This window comes from Hyla sarda, chromosome 5, assembly GCF_029499605.1.
Source record: "Hyla sarda isolate aHylSar1 chromosome 5, aHylSar1.hap1, whole genome shotgun sequence".
NCBI classification, from domain to species: domain Eukaryota; kingdom Metazoa; phylum Chordata; class Amphibia; order Anura; family Hylidae; genus Hyla; species Hyla sarda.
The window spans coordinates 200,439,190-200,459,769 of record NC_079193.1 but is presented as its reverse complement, the minus strand read 5'-3'; positions in this window follow the sequence as shown (position 1 = coordinate 200,459,769).

The following is a 20,580-nucleotide window of genomic DNA, read 5'->3' as shown; positions in this document are numbered from 1 at the left end:
ATTAGATATTAATACCTATTGTATATAATTGGTGGTCATCAATTGAATATTGAATTAGATTGGATATTGAACATTTTAATGCTGTATATTTAATGATTAATAGTTACCCCTGCACATCCAAGGTGTTGAGCAGGAAGGACATCTCAGCTCAGATCCGTCTGTTTTTGATTGGTGTTCCCATATCGTCACTAGTATTTTTTTGCTGTGAAAACATTTGCCTAGACCCGCCTTCTGACTACTGCCTGACAATTTGGGTTGCCTTTATTTTTGCATGTTTGACCTCTGACAAATAGTTACTGATTTTGATTTTACTGTCTGACCACAGTGCTCTCTCCTGACACCCCTTTCCATTTCAGGAACTGTCCAGAGCAGGATAGGTTTACTATGGGGATTTGCTTGTACTCTGCACAGTTCCTGACATGGACAGAGGTGTCAGCAGAGAGCACTGTAGTCAGACTGAAAATAATTCCAGAAAGAAATACAACTTCCTGAGGAGCATGCAGCAGCTGATAAGTACTGGAAGGATTAAGATTATTTTAAATAGAAGTAATTTACTAATCTGTAAAAAAAAACTGGGGATTTGCAGCTCACAATTAACTAGCCGTGGTAAGGAGGTTGTACACCTACACCTGGTGTTAGAATTAAAATAGCAAAATTTAAACAGTAACCAATCCCTCAAGGCCAGCATCAGTTGCCTGATACATAGATGAAAAATATTGATAATAATGACTGGATTGTGCTTCAATTATAACATGAAAATATAAAATTTATTTCAAGTATAAAACATGTAACGGTTAGTCCTCGAAGCACAGGGCCCTTGTGCCGAGAAAATAAATATATAAAATAGATTATACAACATAAAATATCGATATAAACAAACACTGATAGCTAGCATTGGGAAATTTCAACAATATGATATCACTTTTGATAATCCGGCCTCCGGTAATCCAGAAATGAGCTAAAGTCCCATAAGTGGTAAAGGTTCCAAAATGATGGAAATAGAAGGGATATTGTTACGCCGAGCGCTCCGGGTCCCCGCTCCTCCCCGGAGCGCTCACAGCGTTCTCCTGTTCGCAGCGCCCCGGTCAGACCCGCTGACCGGGTGCGCTGTGATAATGTCCCTAGCCGGGATGCGATTCGCGATGCGGGACGTGCCCGCTCGCGGTGCGCACCCCGACCCGCTTACCAGACTCGCTCCTCGTCTATGCTGTCCTGGCGTGCGCAGCCCCGCTCCCTAGGGCGCGTGCGCGCCGGGTCTTTGTGATTTAATGGGCCGGTGCGCCACTGATTGGCGCATGGTTTTTAATTAGTGTGTTCACCTGTGCACTTCCCTATATTGCCTCACTTCCCCTGCACTTCCTTGCCGGATCTTGTTGCCATTGTGCCAGTGAAAGCGTTCTTTGTGTATCCCTACCCAGTGTTCCAGACCTCTTGCCGTTGCCCCTGACTACGATCCTTGCTGCCTGCCCTGACCTTCTGCTACGTCCGACCTTGCTCTTGTCTAATCCCTTGTACCGCGCCTATCTCAGCAGTCAGAGAGGTTGAGCCGTTGCCGGTGGATACGACCTGGTTGCTACCGCCGCTGCAAGACCATCCCGCTTTGCGGCGGGCTCTGGTGAAAACCAGTAGCAACTTAGAACCGGTCCACCGACACGGTCCACGCCAATCCCTCTCTGATACAGAGGATCCACCTCCAGCCTGCCGAATCCTGACAGTAGATCCGGCCATGGATCCCGCTGAGGTCCCGCTGCCAGTTGTCGCTGACCTTACCACGGTGGTTGCCCAGCAGTCGCAACAGATAGCGCAACAGGGCCACCAGCTGTCTCAACTGACTGTGATGCTACAGCAGCTTCTACCACAGCTTCAGCAACCATCTCCTCCGCCAGCTCCTGCACCTCCTCCGCAGCGAGTGGCCGCATCCAGCCTCTGTTTATCATTGCCGGACAAGTTTGATGGGGACTCTAAATTTTGCCGTGGTTTTCTCTCGCAATGTTCCCTACATTTGGAGATGATGTCGGACCAATTTCCAACTGAAAGGTCAAAGGTGGCTTTCGTGGTCAGCCTTCTGTCTGGGAAAGCCCTGTCATGGGCCACACCGCTCTGGGACCACAATGATCCTGTCACTGCCTCTGTACACTCTTTCTTCGCGGAGATTCGAAGTATCTTCGAGGAACCAGCCCGAGCCTCTTCTGCCGAGACTGCCCTGCTGAACCTGGTCCAGGGTAATTCTTCTGTAGGCGAGTACGCCATCCAATTCCGTACTCTCGCCTCCGAATTGTCCTGGAACAACGAGGCCCTCTGCGCGACCTTCAAAAAAGGCCTATCCAGTAACATCAAAGATGTGCTGGCCGCACGAGAAATCCGTGCCAACCTGCATGAACTTATTCATTTGGCCACCCGCATTGACATGCGTTTTTCCGAAAGACGTCAGGAGCTCCGCCAGGATATGGACTTTGTTCGCAGAGGCGGTTTCTCTCCCCGGCTCCTCTCTCCTCTGGTCCGCTGCAATCTGTTCCTGTGCCTTCCGCCGTGGAGGCTATGCAAGTAGACCGGTCTCGCCTGACACCTCAAGAGAGGACACGTCGCCGCAATGAGAACCTATGCCTGTACTGTGCCAGTACCGAACACTTCTTGAAGGATTGTCCTATCCGACCTCCTCGTCAGGAAAGACGCACTCCGAATCCGCACAAAGGTGAGACAGCTCTAGGTGTGAACTCTGCTTCTCCACGTCTTACTGTGCATGTGCGGATTTCTTCTTCTAACTTCTCCTTCTCAGCTGTGGCCTTCTTGGATTCCGGATCTGCAGGAAATGTTATTTTGGCCTCTTTCGTTAACAGGTTCAACATCCCAGTGACCAGTCTCGCCAAACCCCTCTAGATCGCCTCTGTTAATGGTGAAAGATTGGACTATACTGTGCGTTACCGCACAGAACCCCTCTTAATGTGCATTGGACCCCATCATGAAAAGATTGAATTTCTGGTCCTCTCTAACTGCACTTCTGAAATTCTTCTTGGACTACCTTGGCTTCAAGGCCATTCCCCTACCCTTGACTGGACCACCGGGAAATCAAGAACTGGGGTACTTCTTGCCACAAAAAATGCCTCATGTCTGCTCCCAGCCCTGCCAGTCAAAACCCTATGACTCCTCCGATACCAGGTCTCCCTAAGGCCTATCTGGACTATGCTGTTGTTTTTTGCAAAAAACAAGCAGAGACTTTGCCTCCTCACAGGCCTTATGACTGTCCTATTGATCTCCTCCCTGGTACTACTTCACCCCGGGGCAGAATCTATCCTCTGTCTGCTCCGGAAACACAAGCCATGACGGAGTACATCCAAGAAAATTTAATAAGGGGATTTATCCGCAAGTCTTCCTCCCCTGCCGGAGCAGGGTTCTTCTTTGTCTCCAAAAAAGACGGTTCCTTACGACCATGCATTGATTACCGTGGTCTTAATAAAATCACTATAAAAAAAACGCTATCCCCTGCCTCTTATCTCGGAACTCTTTGACCGCCTACGTAGCGCCAACATCTTTAGAAAATTGGATTTAAGAGGTGCATATAATCTCATCCGCATCAGAGAAGGTCCTAGAAAAATTCTTCCGGACATGGTGTTACTTGTGGTTTCTTTTCTAGGACCTTCTCTCCGGCGGAGAAAAACCATTGGTGATCGAGAACTACTGGCCATAAAACTGGCCCTCGAGGAATGGAGACAACTGCTGGAGGGGTCCAAATACCCAGTTATTTTATACACTGATCACAAGAATCTCTCTTATCCTCAGTCTGCCCAACGGCTGAACCCTCGCCAGGCTAGGTGGTCGTTGTTCTTTGTCTGTTTTAATTTTGATATTCATTTTCGCCCTGCTGACAAGAACATTAGGGCTGACGCCCTCTCTCGTTCCTCGGATGCCTCTGAAATGGAAGCCTCCCTGCAACACATTATTCCTCCTGACTGTCTGATCTCTGCTTCCCCAGCTTCCATCAGACAAACGCCTCCTGGAAAGGAAAGACCTTCGTCCCTCCACGCCAGCGCCTCAGGATTCTCAGGTGGGGACACTCCTCACATCTCGCCGGCCATGCTGGCGTCAAAAAATCCGTCCAGCTCATCTCTCGTTTTTATTGGTGGCATACCCTGGAAGCAGATTTTGCTGATTTTATTCGGGCTTGTACAGTCTGTGCCCGGGACAAGACTCCTCGCCAGAAGCCTGCCGGTCTCCTCCATCCTCTGCCTGTTCCTGAGCTACCATGGTCTCAGATTGGTATGGACTTTATTACAGACTTACCTTTATCCCATGGCAACACAGTTATTTGAGTGGTCGTTGATCGTTTCTCCAAGATGGCACATTTTATTCCTCTTCCAGGTCTTCCTTCTGCGCCACAGTTGGCTTCCTACACATATCGTCTCGGATAGAGGCGTTCAATTTGTGTCGAAATTCTGGAGGGCCCTCTGTAATCAGCTTAACATCAAATTAAACTTCTCGTCTTCATATCATCCCCAATCCAATGGGCAAGTGGAGAGAGTTAATCAGGTTCTTAGTGACTATTTGCGACATTTTGTTTCCTCCCGCCAGGATGACTGGGCCGATCTACTACCATGGGCCGAATTCTCGTACAATTTCAAAGTCTCTGAGTCCTCTGCTAAATCCCCATTCTTTGTGGTGTACGGCTGTCACCCTCTTCCCCCCCTCCCCACTCCCACGCCTTCTGGTTTGCCCGCTGTTGATGAGGTGACTCGGGACTTCTCCACCATCTGGAAAGAGACTCAAAAATCTCTCATACAGGCCTCATCCCGGATGAAGAAACATGCCGATAAAAAAAGAAGATCTCCTCCTGTCTTTTCTCCTGGAGACAAAGTGTGGCTCTCCGCCAAGTATATCCGCTTCCGTGTCCCCAGTTATAAACCGGGGACCACGTTATCTTGGACCTTTTAAAATCAAATGCCAAATCAACCCTGTCTCCTACAAACTCCTTCTTCCTCCTTCTCTCTGTATTCCTAATGCTTTTCATGTCTCTCTCCTTAAACCACTTATCCTTAACCACTTCTTTCCTAAGGTTGTTGTTCCTACTCCTGTCTCCGGGTCCTCTGACATCTTCTCGGTTAAAGAAATTCTGGCATCCAAGACGGTCAGAGGTAAAAAAAAAAATCTTGTAGATTGGGAGAATTGCGGCCCGGAGGAGAGGTCATGGGAACCCGAGGACAACATCCTTGACAAGGACCTTATCTACAAATTTTCAGGTTCTAAAAAGAGGGGGAGACCCAAGGGGGGGGGGTACTGTTATGCCGAGCGCTCCGGGTCCCCGCTCCCCCCCAGAGCGCTCACAGCGTTCTCCTGTTCGCGCTGCGATAATGTCCCTACCCGGGATGCGATTCGCGATGCGGGACGCGCCCGCTCGCGGTGCGCATCCCGACGCGCTTACCAGACTCGCTCCCCATCTGTGCTGTCCCGGCGTGCGCGGCCCTGCTCCCTAGGGCGCGCACGCCGTGTCTTTGCGATTTAAAGGGCCGGTGCGCCACTGATTGGCGCATGGTTTTTAATTAGTGTGTTCACCTGTGCACTTCCCTATATTGCTTCACTTCCCCTGCACTTCCTTGCCGGATCTTGTTGCCATTGTGCCAGTGAAAGCGTTCTTTGTGTATCCCTAGCCAGTGTTCCAGACCTCTTGCCGTTGCCCCTGACTACGATCCTTGCTGCCTGCCCTGACCTTCTGCTACGTCCGACCTTGCTCTTGTCTAATCCCTTGTACCGCGCCTATCTCAGCAGTCAGAGAGGTTGAGCCGTTGCCGGTGGATACGACCTGGTTGCTACCGCCGCAGCAAGACCATCCCGCTTTGCGGCGGGCTCTGGTGAAAACCAGTAGCAACTTAGAACCGGTCCACCGACACGGTCCCCGCCAATCCCTCTCTGACATATAGGATCCACCACCAGCCTGCCGAATCCTGACAGATATATTATAGTTACCAGCCTGCAATAAGTAGCGACAGCATGTCACCTTGAGTTAAAGCGTGAAGTCCGCACATTTAAGATGGTAACAGACGCTGGCATGCGTCTTCACGGCGGTCTGCCTGCCACAGAGCTGCTGAAATGGTGGCAGCTTTCGGAATTGTTCGCTGTAGATGGTAACAAGCGATGTAGCAGGTGTGGACCTCTAGGTAACTTGATGGTAAGTGATGTCACAGGTGCTGGGCAACGCTGCCTGGAAGCTGGTCTCAGGAACAATATGCTGGTATGCAGAGCTGGATCGTAAATCTCCGGTGTAAAGTCAGGTAACAGTGATGTGAAAGTAATCTCTGTACACCTAGACGCGTTTCAGGGCTCTCATATGCTTGAACATGGCCCTTTCCTCAGTAAGCATGTAACATGCTTATGCAAATTAGTCCCAGAAATTGTGGCTAGGGACTATACTTCTATTTTTAGCCATTATTATATACTACTGGTAAAGGATGAGTCAATGACTCTGCCTTAAAAGGTATCTGGGGAAAGCTTGTTGGACGTACTGAAGTGTCACAATGGTGCAGAGAGAGATTATACAATTTTCTCTTGCCATTTGTCTTATTCTCACATTGATTTTTTTCCAACTGTTTTCATTCTCTTTAGTCCTCCATAGGAAACATAACAGGTCCAGACCATGCCCCAACTTCTCTTGTGTTGGAAAAGCATTCTAAAGGGAATTTGTCAGCTTCAATTCCTGTTTAAAACTGTTCATGCTATTAGATGCTGTTATTCCAAGGGGACAAAGGACATTTTTCATATTTTTGTCTGTTCTTCCATAACATGAAAATAATTCTTTAAATCTATGGTGCCAAGTGTCAAAGAGGAGTTCCCAAAGCCCCGAAGCAATGAGGGCTAGAGCACTTCCTTACTCTTACTCTCATCCCTCTCTCTGCTTGATTGACAGTTAAGGCTCAGCTTTGAGCACTAGACCCTGCTTCCAAATCTAGTTTTTGTGCTGTGCTTACAAATTGTGCGCAGGTGCGAGAGTTGGAAACAGGGCTCGGCTTCAGCTGACTATCAAACAGGGACACGGATGATCAGGATGCCTTCCAGCCTTCAGCAGAGAGAATAACAACTATCTAGCAGTATCAGCAGTTTAAACACATTAATAACAATTGACAGATTTCCTTGAAATCTTTCCCTCATCTCATTGGAAACTAAATATTTTTACGGTATTTCATCCTAAACACCAAAAAATCTCAGTAATAGTCTTATGGTGTATCACCCACAAGGCCTTCATGAGAGGCATCATTAGTCAGGCCTCCTCTCATGCTAAGTAAAAAAGGAATAAAGACAAGTGGGACACCTTGTAGGAAATATCTTCCCTGGAAGCACAATTTAAATTTGATTCTTTACCACTGTTAGTAAATATTTGGCAGGCATTATGAAAGGATCTGTAGAATATTTAATCCTCCAGGTCTGACTTAATGTTCAAAATATATCGAATTTACTGTTACCTACAGAACAAACAAAAATAGAGCACTTTTAGAAAGCAAGTTAAAACAAATATCTCATAAAAGTAAAATTCTAAGCATAACTATATTGTCATACATTCTAACCTTCAAAGCTGGAAATTTACTTCTTCCTTTCTTTCACAGATTTGCCCAGACTTAACTTCTCCTTCTCTCCTCCGTGTTTACTGTCAAAGTAACAAAGCAATATAATATCTCAAACCTTTTAGGGTGCGTTCACACTTACAGGATCCTGTGCAGATTTTATGCACAAGATTTATAACTGCAGATTAGAAGCTGTGCTCACTCATTTAGTTTACATTGAAATCTTCAGCAGAAAATCCTGCGCATCAAACCTGCTTACATGTGAACGTACCCTTAACAGGTTTGCATGGGGGCTCTGACTTCTGGGGCCCCCACACTCTTGAGAACAACATCAGAATGGAAGCACAGGTAGTGAATCTCATGATCTGGTAGTTTTATTAATAGATACAGTACCTCACTCTAGCATCTGCAGACTTTATTTTTAAGTTTCGTTTACCAAACTGAATTAGGCTTAATCCCTTAACGACCAAGGACGTATATTTACGTCCTTGGACGGTTCCCGCGATATAACGCGGGGTCACGCGGTGACCCCGTGTCATATCGGGTCAGTCCCGGCATGTATCTGAAGCCGGGACCCGGGGCCAATAGCGCGCGGCAGCGATCGTGGTGCCGCGCACTATTAACCCTTTAGACGCGGCGTTCAAAGTTGAACGCCGCGTCTAAAACGAAAGTGAAAAAAGCTGCCAGGCTGCTCAGCAGGGCTTATCGGGTCTACCGCAGTGAAAATGCGGTGTCCCGATAAGCTGGGACACGAGCAGACGTCCTCTTACCTGCCTCCGGCATGTCCCCTCGGCGATTGATTGCTCCAAGCCTGAGATGCAGGCTTGAGCAATCGAACGCCAATAACGCTGATTTTTGCAAAGCTATGGCTTTGCAGTGAACAGTGCTGGCAATCAGTGTGTGCAGTGTTATAGCCCCCTATGGGAGCTATAACACTGCAAAAAAAAGTGTAAAAAAAGTGAATAAATGTGATTTAACCCTTTCCTTAATAAAAGTTCAAATCACCCCCCTTTTCCCACAAAAAAACACCATGTAAATAAAAATAAACATATGTGGTATCGCCGCGTGCGTAAATCTCCGAACTATAAAAATATATCATTAATTAAACCGTATAGTCAATGGCGTACGCGCAAAAGAAATTCAAAATTCCAAAATAACGTCCTTTTGGTTGCTTTTTATATCATGAAAAAATGAAAGAAAAGCGATCAAAAAGTCCGATCAATACACAAATGCTACCGCTAAAAATGTCAGATCACAGCGCAAAAAATGAGCCCTCATACCACCCCATACATGGAAAAATAAAAAAGTTATAGGGGTCAGAAGAGGACAATTTTAAACGTATAAATTTCCGTGCATGTAGTTATGATTTTTTTCCAGAAGTACGACAATATCAAACCTATGTAAGTAGGGTATCATTTTAATCGTATGGACCTACAGAATAAAGAGAAGGGGTCACTTTTACCGAAAAATGTACTGTGTAGAAACGGAAGCCCCAAAAATTACAAAATGGCGTTTTTTTCTTCAATTTCGTCGCACAATGATTTTTTTCCCATTTCGCTGTAGATTTTTGGGTAAAATGACTGATGTCACCGCAAAGTAGAATTGGTGGCGCAAAAAATAAGCCATCATATGGATTTTTGGGTGCAAAATTGAAAGGGTTATGATTTTTAAAAGGTGAGGAGGAAAAAACGAAAGTGCAAAAATCGAAAAACCCTCAGTCCTTAAGGGGTTAACCCCTTAACGACGCAGGACATATATTTACGTCCTACGCCGTCTCCCGCGATATGAAGCGGGATCGGGCCACGATCCCGCATCATATGGCGTTGGTCCCGGCGCTCATCAACGGCCGGGACCCGTGACTAATACCACACATCGCCGATCGCGGCGATGTGCGGTATTAACCCTTTAGAAGCGGTGGTCAAAGCTGACCGCCGCTTCTAAAGTGAAAGTGAAAGTGACCCGGCTGCTCAGTTGGGCTGTTCGGGACCGCCGCGATGAAATCGCGGCATCCCGAACAGCTGACCAGACACTGGGAGGGCCCTTACCTGCCTCCTCGGTGTCCGATCGGCGAATGACTGCTCGTGCCTGAGATCCAGGCAGGAGCAGTCAAGCGCCGATAACACTGATCACAGGCGTGTTAATACACGCCTGTGATCTGTGTAAAACATTACTGCAAAAAAAAAAAAAAAAAAGTGTTAATAAAGGTCATTTCACCCCTTCCCTAATAAAAGTTTGAATCACCCCCCTTTCCCCATAAAAAAAATAAAACAGTGTAAAAAAATAAATAAATAAACATATGTGGTATCGCTGCGTGTGTAAATGTCCGAACTATAAAAATATATCATTAATTAAACCGTACGGTCAATGGCGTACACGCAAAAAAATTCCAGAGTCCAAAAAAGCGTATTTTGGTCACTTTTTATACCATTAAAAAATGAATAAAAAGTGATCAAAAAATCCGATCAAAACAAAACTCATACCAATATAAACTTCAGATCACGGCACAAAAAATGAGTCCTCATACCGCCCTTTTTGTGGAAAAATAAAAAAGTTATAGGGGTCAGAAGATGACATTTTTAAACGTATAAATTTTCCTGCATGTAGTTATGATTTTTTCCAGAAGTGCGACAAAATCAAACCTATAAAAGTAGGGTATCATTTTAACCATATGGACCTACAGAATAATGGTAAGGTGTAATTTTTACCGAAATATGCACTGCCTAGAAACGGAAGCCCCCAAAAGTTACAAAATGGAATTTATTTTTCGATTTTGTCGCACAATGATTTTTTTTTCCGTTTCGCCGTGCATTTTTGGGTAAAATGACTAATGTCACTGCAAAGTTGAAATTGCGACGCAAAAAATAAGCCATAATATGGATTTTTAGGTGGAAAATTGAAAGGGTTATGATTTTTAAAAGGTAAGGAGGAAAAAACGAAAGTGCAAAAACAGAAAAACCCTGAGTCCTTAAGGGGTTAAAGAAGGTGTTCGGTGAAATGCTTTTTTTTTTTTTTTTTTTCCCCAATATGCCCAGACAGTAAAATTATGAAAAACTTTAACTCTCCTTCCTCTGCTCTCTCAGAATCAAGGCACCCTGTCTGCTGCCGGTGACACTGGCTTCTCTGGAGCTGCATATCACAGGGGGAGATTTATCAAAGGATTTAGACTGGTTTTTCTTGTCTAAATTTGTCGCACAGAAAGTCGCAGTCTAAATATGTGCGATTTTTCTGCGACTTTTGCTCTAGAGGATTTTTAGAACATGATGCATGCTGGTCTATTTTAGACTGAAATGCATTGGAAAATGCATTGGTGCTGAATTTATCAAAAGCGACTTTTCAGCGACAAGTCGCATAGGCTGAAAGTACGCCGAAATGTCAGACCATGCTGGAGCAGGTTTAAATATAGACTAAAGCATAGATCATGCAGTCTGTGCACAAAATTTATCAAGAGCTGTGCGCCATTTGATAAATTAGGTGCACAATAGACCAGACTAATCCTCTGTAGTTTGGTCTATATTGATGCGGGACATAGACAGCTTTGATAAATCTCCCCCACAGTGTCTGCAGTCAGGGGAACTGACTGGCAGGACACCACTGCAGCTGGTAATTGGCTAAGTGGCACTGTTATGTTCCTTCTGGATCTCTGAGAAGCACACTGTCAGCAAAGAACATCCAGAGATGGGGTACCCTAAAACTGGAAGCTACAAGAGAGCAAAGGAAGGTTAGTTAAAGTTTTTATTATTTTATTAAGACTGAGACTGAGCATATTAGTGAAATCTATCCCTTTTAATGTCCTCCCTCAAGTTTAACCCCTTCATGCCCCAGGATGTATGCATAGGTCCCAGTTGCCTACATGTTAACCCAACTGGATGTATGCATACATTCTGGTCATATCCTGCTCAGCGCGATGTGCTGCAGAAGATTGTCAATGGGGCAATAATAACAACCAGTGTCCCGCTGCAGCTGCCAAGAAAGGGACTGCACTGGTCTCGGCAGCATTAACCCAATAGATGCCTTGATCAGTCCTGATCATGGCATCTACGGGATTGACGGGGGAAAGGGATCCCCCTGTTTATCAATGGCCATCCTGCAATATGATTACGTGGTCTTGTTGGTTGCCATGGCAGCAGGAGGCTAGTCGATGTCCTCCTGTCTGCCTAGTACGGCACCCTGTGAGGTCCAACCATAGGCTGGGGGCGTGACAGCTTTCACGCACCCTCCCATAGACTTGCATTGAGGGGGCTGGTGTGACATCACACGGGGGCGGAGTCATGATGTCACGATCTTACGTCCCCGAGGTCGGGATGGTATTAGCCTAAGGGCCTCCAGCGATTCCGGAAGCCGTTACAGGTGGGTGCCGCATGGTGAATGTGAGGGTCCCCAGCGGCAGGACCCCCTCGATCAGACATCTTATCCCCTATCCTTTGGATACTGGATAAGATGTCTAGGGGCGGAGTACCCCTTTAACAACTGCTTAGGTCCCCATCCCTCTCCGTGACACAACGTAGTCCATGAATAGTCTCAGTTGTTGAATTTTCTTTGAACCAAGAATGCCATAAATTTAGAGTAGCTGAGATACTAAAATGTTGCCACCATTTCAAGGTAGTTGTATACAAGTAGAGGTTTTGGTGGGTAATCCTTTCTTTTTCCCTTCTGTATAGTAAATCTTACTTAATCATTAGTAATGAAAGGGGATATTTTATGTTAGCAATCAATAGCTGAATTACTGCCAGTAGGTTTTGTATGAGTCCATTTTTTGTGTTAAAAAAACACAATTAAGAAGCAAAACTAAGCAACATTTTTTAAATAAAACCTGTGAATAAATGTTTTTGCACCATAAATATAGAAAACTTTTTAAAATGTTCTCAAAAGGGTCTCTAGCCTTTACAAGCTTTTTACTTAATGCAAAAGCAATGCCACTTTAATATGCTAATATTGTTGCACAGTGGTGTGAAGTTTTTATTTTTACCATTCTGGGAGAGATTGGTCTTTTTCCTCACTTTTTATTTCTTTTAAAATGTTTTCCTTTTGTATGCTTTCGCAGTTGACTGTTTTTACAGTACACTTCAATAGTATTATATTGCACCTGTTTAAAAGGTGCCATTCTTCTAAGTAACTTTGAACTGGATGCAAACATCAGATGTCATCAGGGTCTTACACTATAAAAAAATAGAGGAAAAAAGAGATGTATTTAGAAATTGTACAATGGATACAAGAGATCCATCCATCAAAAAATACATTTAAAGCAAACATTTTTAAAGTAGAAAAAGAAATAGCAAGAGGTTTTAACAGGATACAAAACATGATGCGCACTTAGTCTAGTGGTCTTAAAGTCAAATGCCAGTTCTGTATAAAAATATTGTTCCTGATGGTTACATATCAAATATAAACTGACATAAATGAACTCTTTTGCACAAATAAGACCCCATTTATATCATATCTTTACATCATATTAAAAGGTAGTGTTTTTTTTGTTTGTTTTCAAGATTACAAAAAATCCTCTATAAAACAGGAAGCAGCAGGATGCATGTGCGCATGTAAATAGTACAATAGAAATATGTTTTAAAGATTATGAAACCGATAGCTAAAATTTGCAGAAAATTAGCTATTTTTTCCATATTTTAGCTATAGATTTTTACATATTTCTATGCATTATACACCATTGTCATAGAGTCACAACACTTGGATGACAACAACATTCATGTATATATCTGAGAATACATTTTTATATTATTTACAGCAGCAGTGGAGGAAACTGACTTTTGCCTATAGGATAGCATCAATTTCCCTACTATTTTAACCCCTTAAGGAACAGGCCATTTTACACCTTAGGACCAGAGCATTTTTTGAACATCTGACCACTGTCACTTTAAACATTAATAACTCTGGAATGATTTTAGTTATCATTCTGATTCCGAGATTATTTTTTCATGACATATTCTACTTTAACATAGTGGTAAATTTTTGTGGTAACATGCATCCTTTCTTGGTGAAAAATCCCAAAATTTGATGACAAAATTGAAAATTTTGCATTTTTCGAACTTTGAAGCTCTCTGCTTGTAAGGAAAATGGATATTCCAAATATTTTTTTTTATTCACATATACAATATGTCTAATTTATGTTTGCATCATAAAATTGACAAGTTTTTACTTTTGGAAGACACCAGAGGGCTTCAAAGTTCAGCAGCAATTTTCCAATTTTTCACAAAATTCTCAAACTCACTATTTTTCAGGGACCAGTTCAGGTTTGAAGTGGATTTGAAGGGTCTTCATATTGGAAATATCCCATAAAAGACCCCATTATAAAAACTGCACCCCCCAAAGTATTCAAAATGACATTCAGTCAGCGTTTTAACCCTGGAATAGCAGCAAAGTGAAGGAGAAAATTCACAACCTTCATTTTTTACACTTGCATGTTCTTGTAGACCCAATTTTTGAATTTTTACAAGGGGAAAAAGGAGAAAATGTATACTTGTGTTTGTAGCCCAATTTCTCTCGAGTAAGCACACACCTCATATGTCTATGTAAAGTGTTCGGTGGGCGCAGTAGAGGGCTCAGAAGCGAAGGAGCGACAAGGGGATTTTGGAGAGTATATTTTTCTGAAATGGTTTTTGGGGGGCATGTTGCATTTAGGAAGCCCCTATGGTGCCAGAACAGCAAAAAAAAAAACACATGGCATACCATTTTGGAAACGAGACCCATTGAGGAATGTAACAAGGAATAAAGTGAGCCTTAATACGACTTAACACGACTTTTGCATATGTAAAAAAAATATATATTTTTTTCCACTAAAATGTGTGTTTCCCCCCAAATTTCACATTTTTGCAAGGGTTAATAGCAGAAAATACCACTCAAAATGTGTAACCCCATCTCTTCTGAGTATGGAGGTACCCTATAAATGGACCTAAAGTGCACTGCATTATCTGCATAATGCAGGCATTTCCGAATGGCCTCGAACTGCCTCCGTGTCATCGCCATACTGTAAAGCGGGGTCTGATAGAGGACGTCCCCGCTCCAGTAATGACGAGCACTTAGTTTTTTGACCAGGCCCATATGCAACGAGAGGCCCCAAAATGTCCTCATTTCCGCTGCATCAATGGCGTACCATTCATTGGGCCTGGCCAAAAGCGAATCGGGGTGGTGGGCAATGAACTGCTGGGCATACAAGTTCGTTTGCTCCACCATGTGATTGACCAGGCTGTCATTGAAAAAAAACTTTAAAAAGTCCAGATCAGTGAAGCCAGCATGGTCAATCCGGATTCCTGAGTCGCCAACAAACTCAGGAATCCGTGGCTGATAACCCTCTGGGGGGCTCCAGACAGGGTCATCGGAAGGGGGCTCCGGTGCACTTGTCTGGGGGGCTGGACTCCTATTATGAGCGGCATTGCCACTCGTACTAGTGTCGGCCACTGGGTCACTCTCATGGGGTGCGTGGCCTCACCTGGCGGCGTCTCCGCCACCGTACAGGGGACTCATCATTACTACTAGATGATGAGGAGGACGAGAAAGAGCACAAAAATGTAGGATCTTTCTCATCCTCACTGGCAGATTCGGAGTCGGAGGCTAAAAATGCGTAAGCCTCCGCTGCCGAAAATGCCCGGCGGGCCATCGCCTTTTTTCTACAGTGGCGGTGGGGGGGCAGTGGCGGGGGGAGGTCGTGTGTGCTGGGGGGGGAGGGGAAGTATGTAGTGTGTGGGGCTTGTAAAAAGTGTACAACAGTAGTAGAAAGAAAAAAAAAGCTGCGGCCCCCCCAAAAAAGGGGTGGCGCACACAGCTCCCTAAACCCCTAATAGGACCCGGGGTAAGGGATCAGACCCTAATAGGACCCTGGGGGAGCTATTAGGGGGTCAGGGGGGGATTTTTTTTTATTAAATGAAAAAAAAAAAAGCTGTGGACAAAAAAAAAATGGATGGCTCACGCAGCTCCCTGAACCCCTAATAGGACCCAGGGTCAGGGATCAGACACTAATAGGACCCTTGGGGACCTATTAGGGGGTCAGGGGGGGACTTTTTTTTAAACTTTTTTTAAAACTTTATAAACTTTATTAACTCCTACCTGTCCCTGCAATCCGCTGTCCCTATTCTTAGGCTGGTGAGGGAGCTCCGGAGCTCCGAGGGGAGATCCACGGTCTTCTCCTCACTGCTGCACCCGCTGACTGAACACAGAGAGTGGGTGCAGCAGCAGGAAGGGACCGTTAATCCCTCCTCTGCCGCGCTACTATTGGTCAGACGACTGCCGTCCAAAAGTAGCGTTGCTGGGGAGGTGACAATATTGTCACCTCTCCCCAGCAACGGCAGGTGATTAGCGGTGTATCGTACACCGCCGATCACCATCTAGTTCCGGGTCATCGGGTCACCACTGACCCGAATGACCGGAATCACCGCAGATCGCCCACGCGATTTCCCGGACAATCTGCTGCGATCGCCAACATGTGGGGGTCCCAGGACCCCCTCGGCGTTTGCCTCGGACGCCTGCTGAACGATATCAGCAGGTGTCCGGTTTCGCAACCCGCCTGTAGCGTGGCGGGATGCGAAATTCACCAGGACGTATGAGTACGTGCCTGGTCCTTAAGTCCCAGGGCGCAGGGACGTACTCATACGTGCCTGGTCTTTAAGGGATTAAGGATGCTTATTCTTTAGCATCATGCTACCACTGACTTCTGTGTTATTTATAAAAAATGAAAAAATAATCAGGATTTACCTGGTACTTGTTCTTAAACAAGACAGGGAAGGTTACATGCATACTTTTTTGTGCCCTTGTGCCCTGCTAAATTATGTTTTAATGGGGAAATTTCCGAAGTAAAACAGTACACTTATTTATTTATACATTTTTGTATTTTTTATTTATGCATTTATTTATTTATAAAGAATTCCATAGAGCAGTGGTCTCAAACTGTGACCCTCCAGATGTTGAAAAACTTCAACACCCAGCATGCCTGGACCGCCATTGGCTGCAGCCAACGGTGGTCTGGGCTTGCTGGGAGTTAAGGTTTTGCAACATCTGGAGGGCCACAGTTTGAGACAACTGCCATGAAGGGTCTGGGACATAGATAAATACAGAGAATCACAATTTTTTCGCTGACTTTGGAGTGCTGCACTATTTCTTACACATTTAATATATATATATATATATATATATATATATATATATATATATATATTGTGACAAGGTGGCAAGGAAAGGGTGTATTTCCTTGGCTCACCCTGGGGAATCCTCTCACCTGCTTCTTAAGTAATGAGGCAGCAGGGAAGGGAGGTGTATATGAGATGGAGACTCAGTCTAATCTGTGCTCTCCCTTGGAAACAGTATGCTGGCTGTTAGGCTGGGTTCACACTACGTTTTTCAACTACGGTTCCCGCATACGTTTTCTATCAAAAACTGTATGGGAAAAAAACGGATGGAACAGTATGGGTAAAAGTAAACCGTATGCGTTTTTAAACAGTATACTGTTTTTAAAAGTACATACTGTTCCGTCCGTTTTTATTTAAAAAAAAACATAAGTTTTTGAAAATTCTGTCCATTTTTAATGGGAGGGGTCTTGGGTGGGGGCTTTAGGATGCAAATGCGCATGTGCAAAGAAAAAACGCATACGGTTTTGCCTTATGGAACCATATACATGTGCGTTTCCCATTGACGGTTTTAAAACTGGAGTCAAAACCGTGGTCAAACACGGTTTGGAGTACTATTTAAAAACGTATTGCAAGCAAACCATACGCAACCGTATGCATCAGGGTGCATACGGTTTGCAATGCTTTGCCTATGTATACGGTTTTCAATGCAGTTCCATACGTTTTCACTAATGAAAACGTATGCGGGAACCGTAGTTGAAAATCGTAGTGTGAACCCAGCCTTAGAAGGGGAGACACACGGGCCCTGTTTAGGTAACATGCAGAAGGCACTGTGAGTGGTCCAATTTCGGGTGTGAACTGGTAGTAAAACAGGTTGCAGGTGGCACGGGTTTTAACTGGATGAGGGAAGCTCAAAAGTTGATAGACAGGGCATGCTGAGAGTTATAGTCAGCGACCAGACGGTCTAGGAGTTTATTTTGTTCCTGTTTATGTTTTGTTTTTACCTGCAACCTGTGGAAATAAAGCTGGCGAGGAGCCATACTTGTATGAGGAAATGTGGTCTGCTGTGTTATTGTGAGGAACGTGTCCCGTCGCAAGTGACCAGGACGATCCCAGAGCTAATCCCTGAGACAGTTCGTCACAATATATATATATATATATATATATATATATATATATATATATATATATATATCATTATTATTTTATTTTATTTTTGACACATTTACCAGGAGATTTTTATTTGACATATAAGTCATATGTGTACCAGGCAATATTGAAATATCTCCAGCCGTAGGGAAGTTATGTGGGAACATACATTTCCCATTGATTTGCATGGGACTTTAAACAAAAACTCTGACACTCACAAAAGGGGGTAGTTAAGGGTTATATTAACCATCCTATATTCATGTGACCATGTATTATCGAAATTTCTCCAGCCGTTTGGAAGTCATGTAGTAACATATATTTCCCATAGACAAATGGGGTGAGTAAGGGTTAAATTACCTATCCTATGTTTGTTGTTGGCATTTAGGTAACATATGTGGCAAGTTTCATGTTAATATATTTAGCCGTTTGTAACATACACACATACATACATATACACACACACACATTGGGGGACATGTATTAAAGATTTTACCCGTTTTGTGTGTATTTTTTTTGCGCACAATTTTGTGCAAGGACTTTTTTGCGCATTTTTTTTACACACGTTTTGGTAGAGCATGTCCTACAGATGTGGCCGAATCAGGGTACCTTGGAGTGACATCTATAGTACGCATGGATTTATTAATTTTGCCGCAAGAGCTGTTTTTTTTGCGCAAATATAAGCCATGTTGGACTTAACGTAGCAAGATGCTCTAAACCATCGATTCTATTTTCCAAAGAGTGGATTGAGGAGATTACTATATTTACCCGCAATTTAAGAAGCACATTGCGCTTGATTGATAAATTTAGTGCTTTTGCGCATAATTTAGAATTCGGGAAAATGGGTAAACTGCTTCCACCATACACAAATAATGATACATGTCCCCCATTGAGTTTTATATATACTGTATAGATTACAGTCAGGCTAATTCCACTCCTAATTATGGCTAAAATAATGACCTAAATACCAAGAATATTTCTATGTGCCATTTGAAGTTTGTCCCTAACTGGCTGATAGGAAAACAAGATGAGAACAAAAAGGAATAAATTAATTGAAAAATGCACACAACATTCCATTAGATCTTTGAGGCCTTATGGTATATTCACACTTGTAGATATAATCTGATAATCCATCAATACATCTGAATAGTTTGTTTATGCAATATGTGCATGGATTTAGCCATCACAGAGACAAAATTCTGAAAAACATTTGAAATTTGCAATGTTTGGACACATCCAAAGTAAATTCTTTCAGAGATGGTGCAACTCCCCCTAAATTGCACAGCAAAAACAAAAAGAAACATAGCCAGCACAACTACCTAATACACGGGTGCATGCTGCTGTGGCAAATACGTAGTATAGAAAAAAAGAAGGTTGCAGCAGCACTCTTGGTCAAAAAATGGAGGCTCTTAGCTCATTTTTTGATCAAAACGTGTACCGCATTTTTTGACCAAGAGTGCTGCTGCAACCTTCTTTTTTGTACACTTTGTATTTGCCACAGCAGCGTGCACCTGTGTATCAGGTAGTTGGGCTGGCTATGTTTCTTTTTGTTTTTGCTGTGCAATTTAGGGGGAGTGGCACCTTCTCTAGCCGTGCACCCCTCCGCCTTTTTCACTGGAGGTTTATAAATTGATAGTGGATCCAGCATGTCACCCATACATAACAAAGATTCATGAAAATATTGTGCTAGCCAAGTAATATCCAGGGCAAACTGGCACTGTGCCTATTGTAAGTAAAATCAATGTGTCCAATCGTAGCATATAAACTTAAAGGGGTACTCCCATGGAAAACTTTTTTTTTTTAAATCAACTGGTGCCAGAAAGTTAAACAGATTTGTAAATTACTTCTATAAAAAAAATCTTAATGCTTCCAATACTTTTTAGGGCCTATATACTACAGAAGAAATGCTTTTCTTTTTGGATTTCTCTGATGTCCCAACCACAGTGCTCTCTGCTGATCTCTGCTGTCCATTTTTGGAACTGTCTAGAGCAGGAGAAAATCTCCATAGCAAACATATGCTGCTCTGGACAGTTCCTAAAATGCACAGCAGAGGTCAGCAGAGAGCACCGTGGTCGTGACATCAGAGAAATCCAAAAAGAAAAGCATTTCCTCTGTAGTATACAGCCCATAAAATATTTTGGAAAGATTAAGATTTTTTAATGGAAGTAATTTACAAATCTGTTTAACTTTCTGGCACCAGTTGATTTAAAAAAAAAAAAAAAAAAGTTTTCAACGGGAGTACCCCTTTTAAAGTAAATACTATAATAAAAATAATAATAATAATAATAATAATAATAATAATAATAATGATGTTATATACTGTATTTATAGCACATGATAAATAATGGCATTAATCATTGTCAATGACTGTAATATTAATAGGACATGTATGAATACATAGTAAATACTAGAGTAAAATTATTTCAGGTTTTTCCAATCATTCTCACATGAACGAACATCACAGAACCCGCCATACAGCTCCAGAGACATGGAGGAATTTCCTTCTCGTCATTTACACTGTAGAATTGAATTGTCTATAATCACTGCACAATTCATTGGTATTCTCACAAATACTGGCCTCATACTTACTGCATTTGCACTAATAAACAGTCTGCTTTCTCTAAAGGTGCTGAGACACATCACTGTAAGCTAGAGGCTTTTCCCTACACATATGTAGCGGCCCTGACCTCTGTAGCAATGTGTAGGGCCACACCATGAAGAAACTGCAGGCAGTGTAAAAGTTTACAATAGTAGCTCTATAGCACTCCATTCCTGAAATAACCAACACACATCTGTGTCTTATCACATGAAAATGTATAACTACT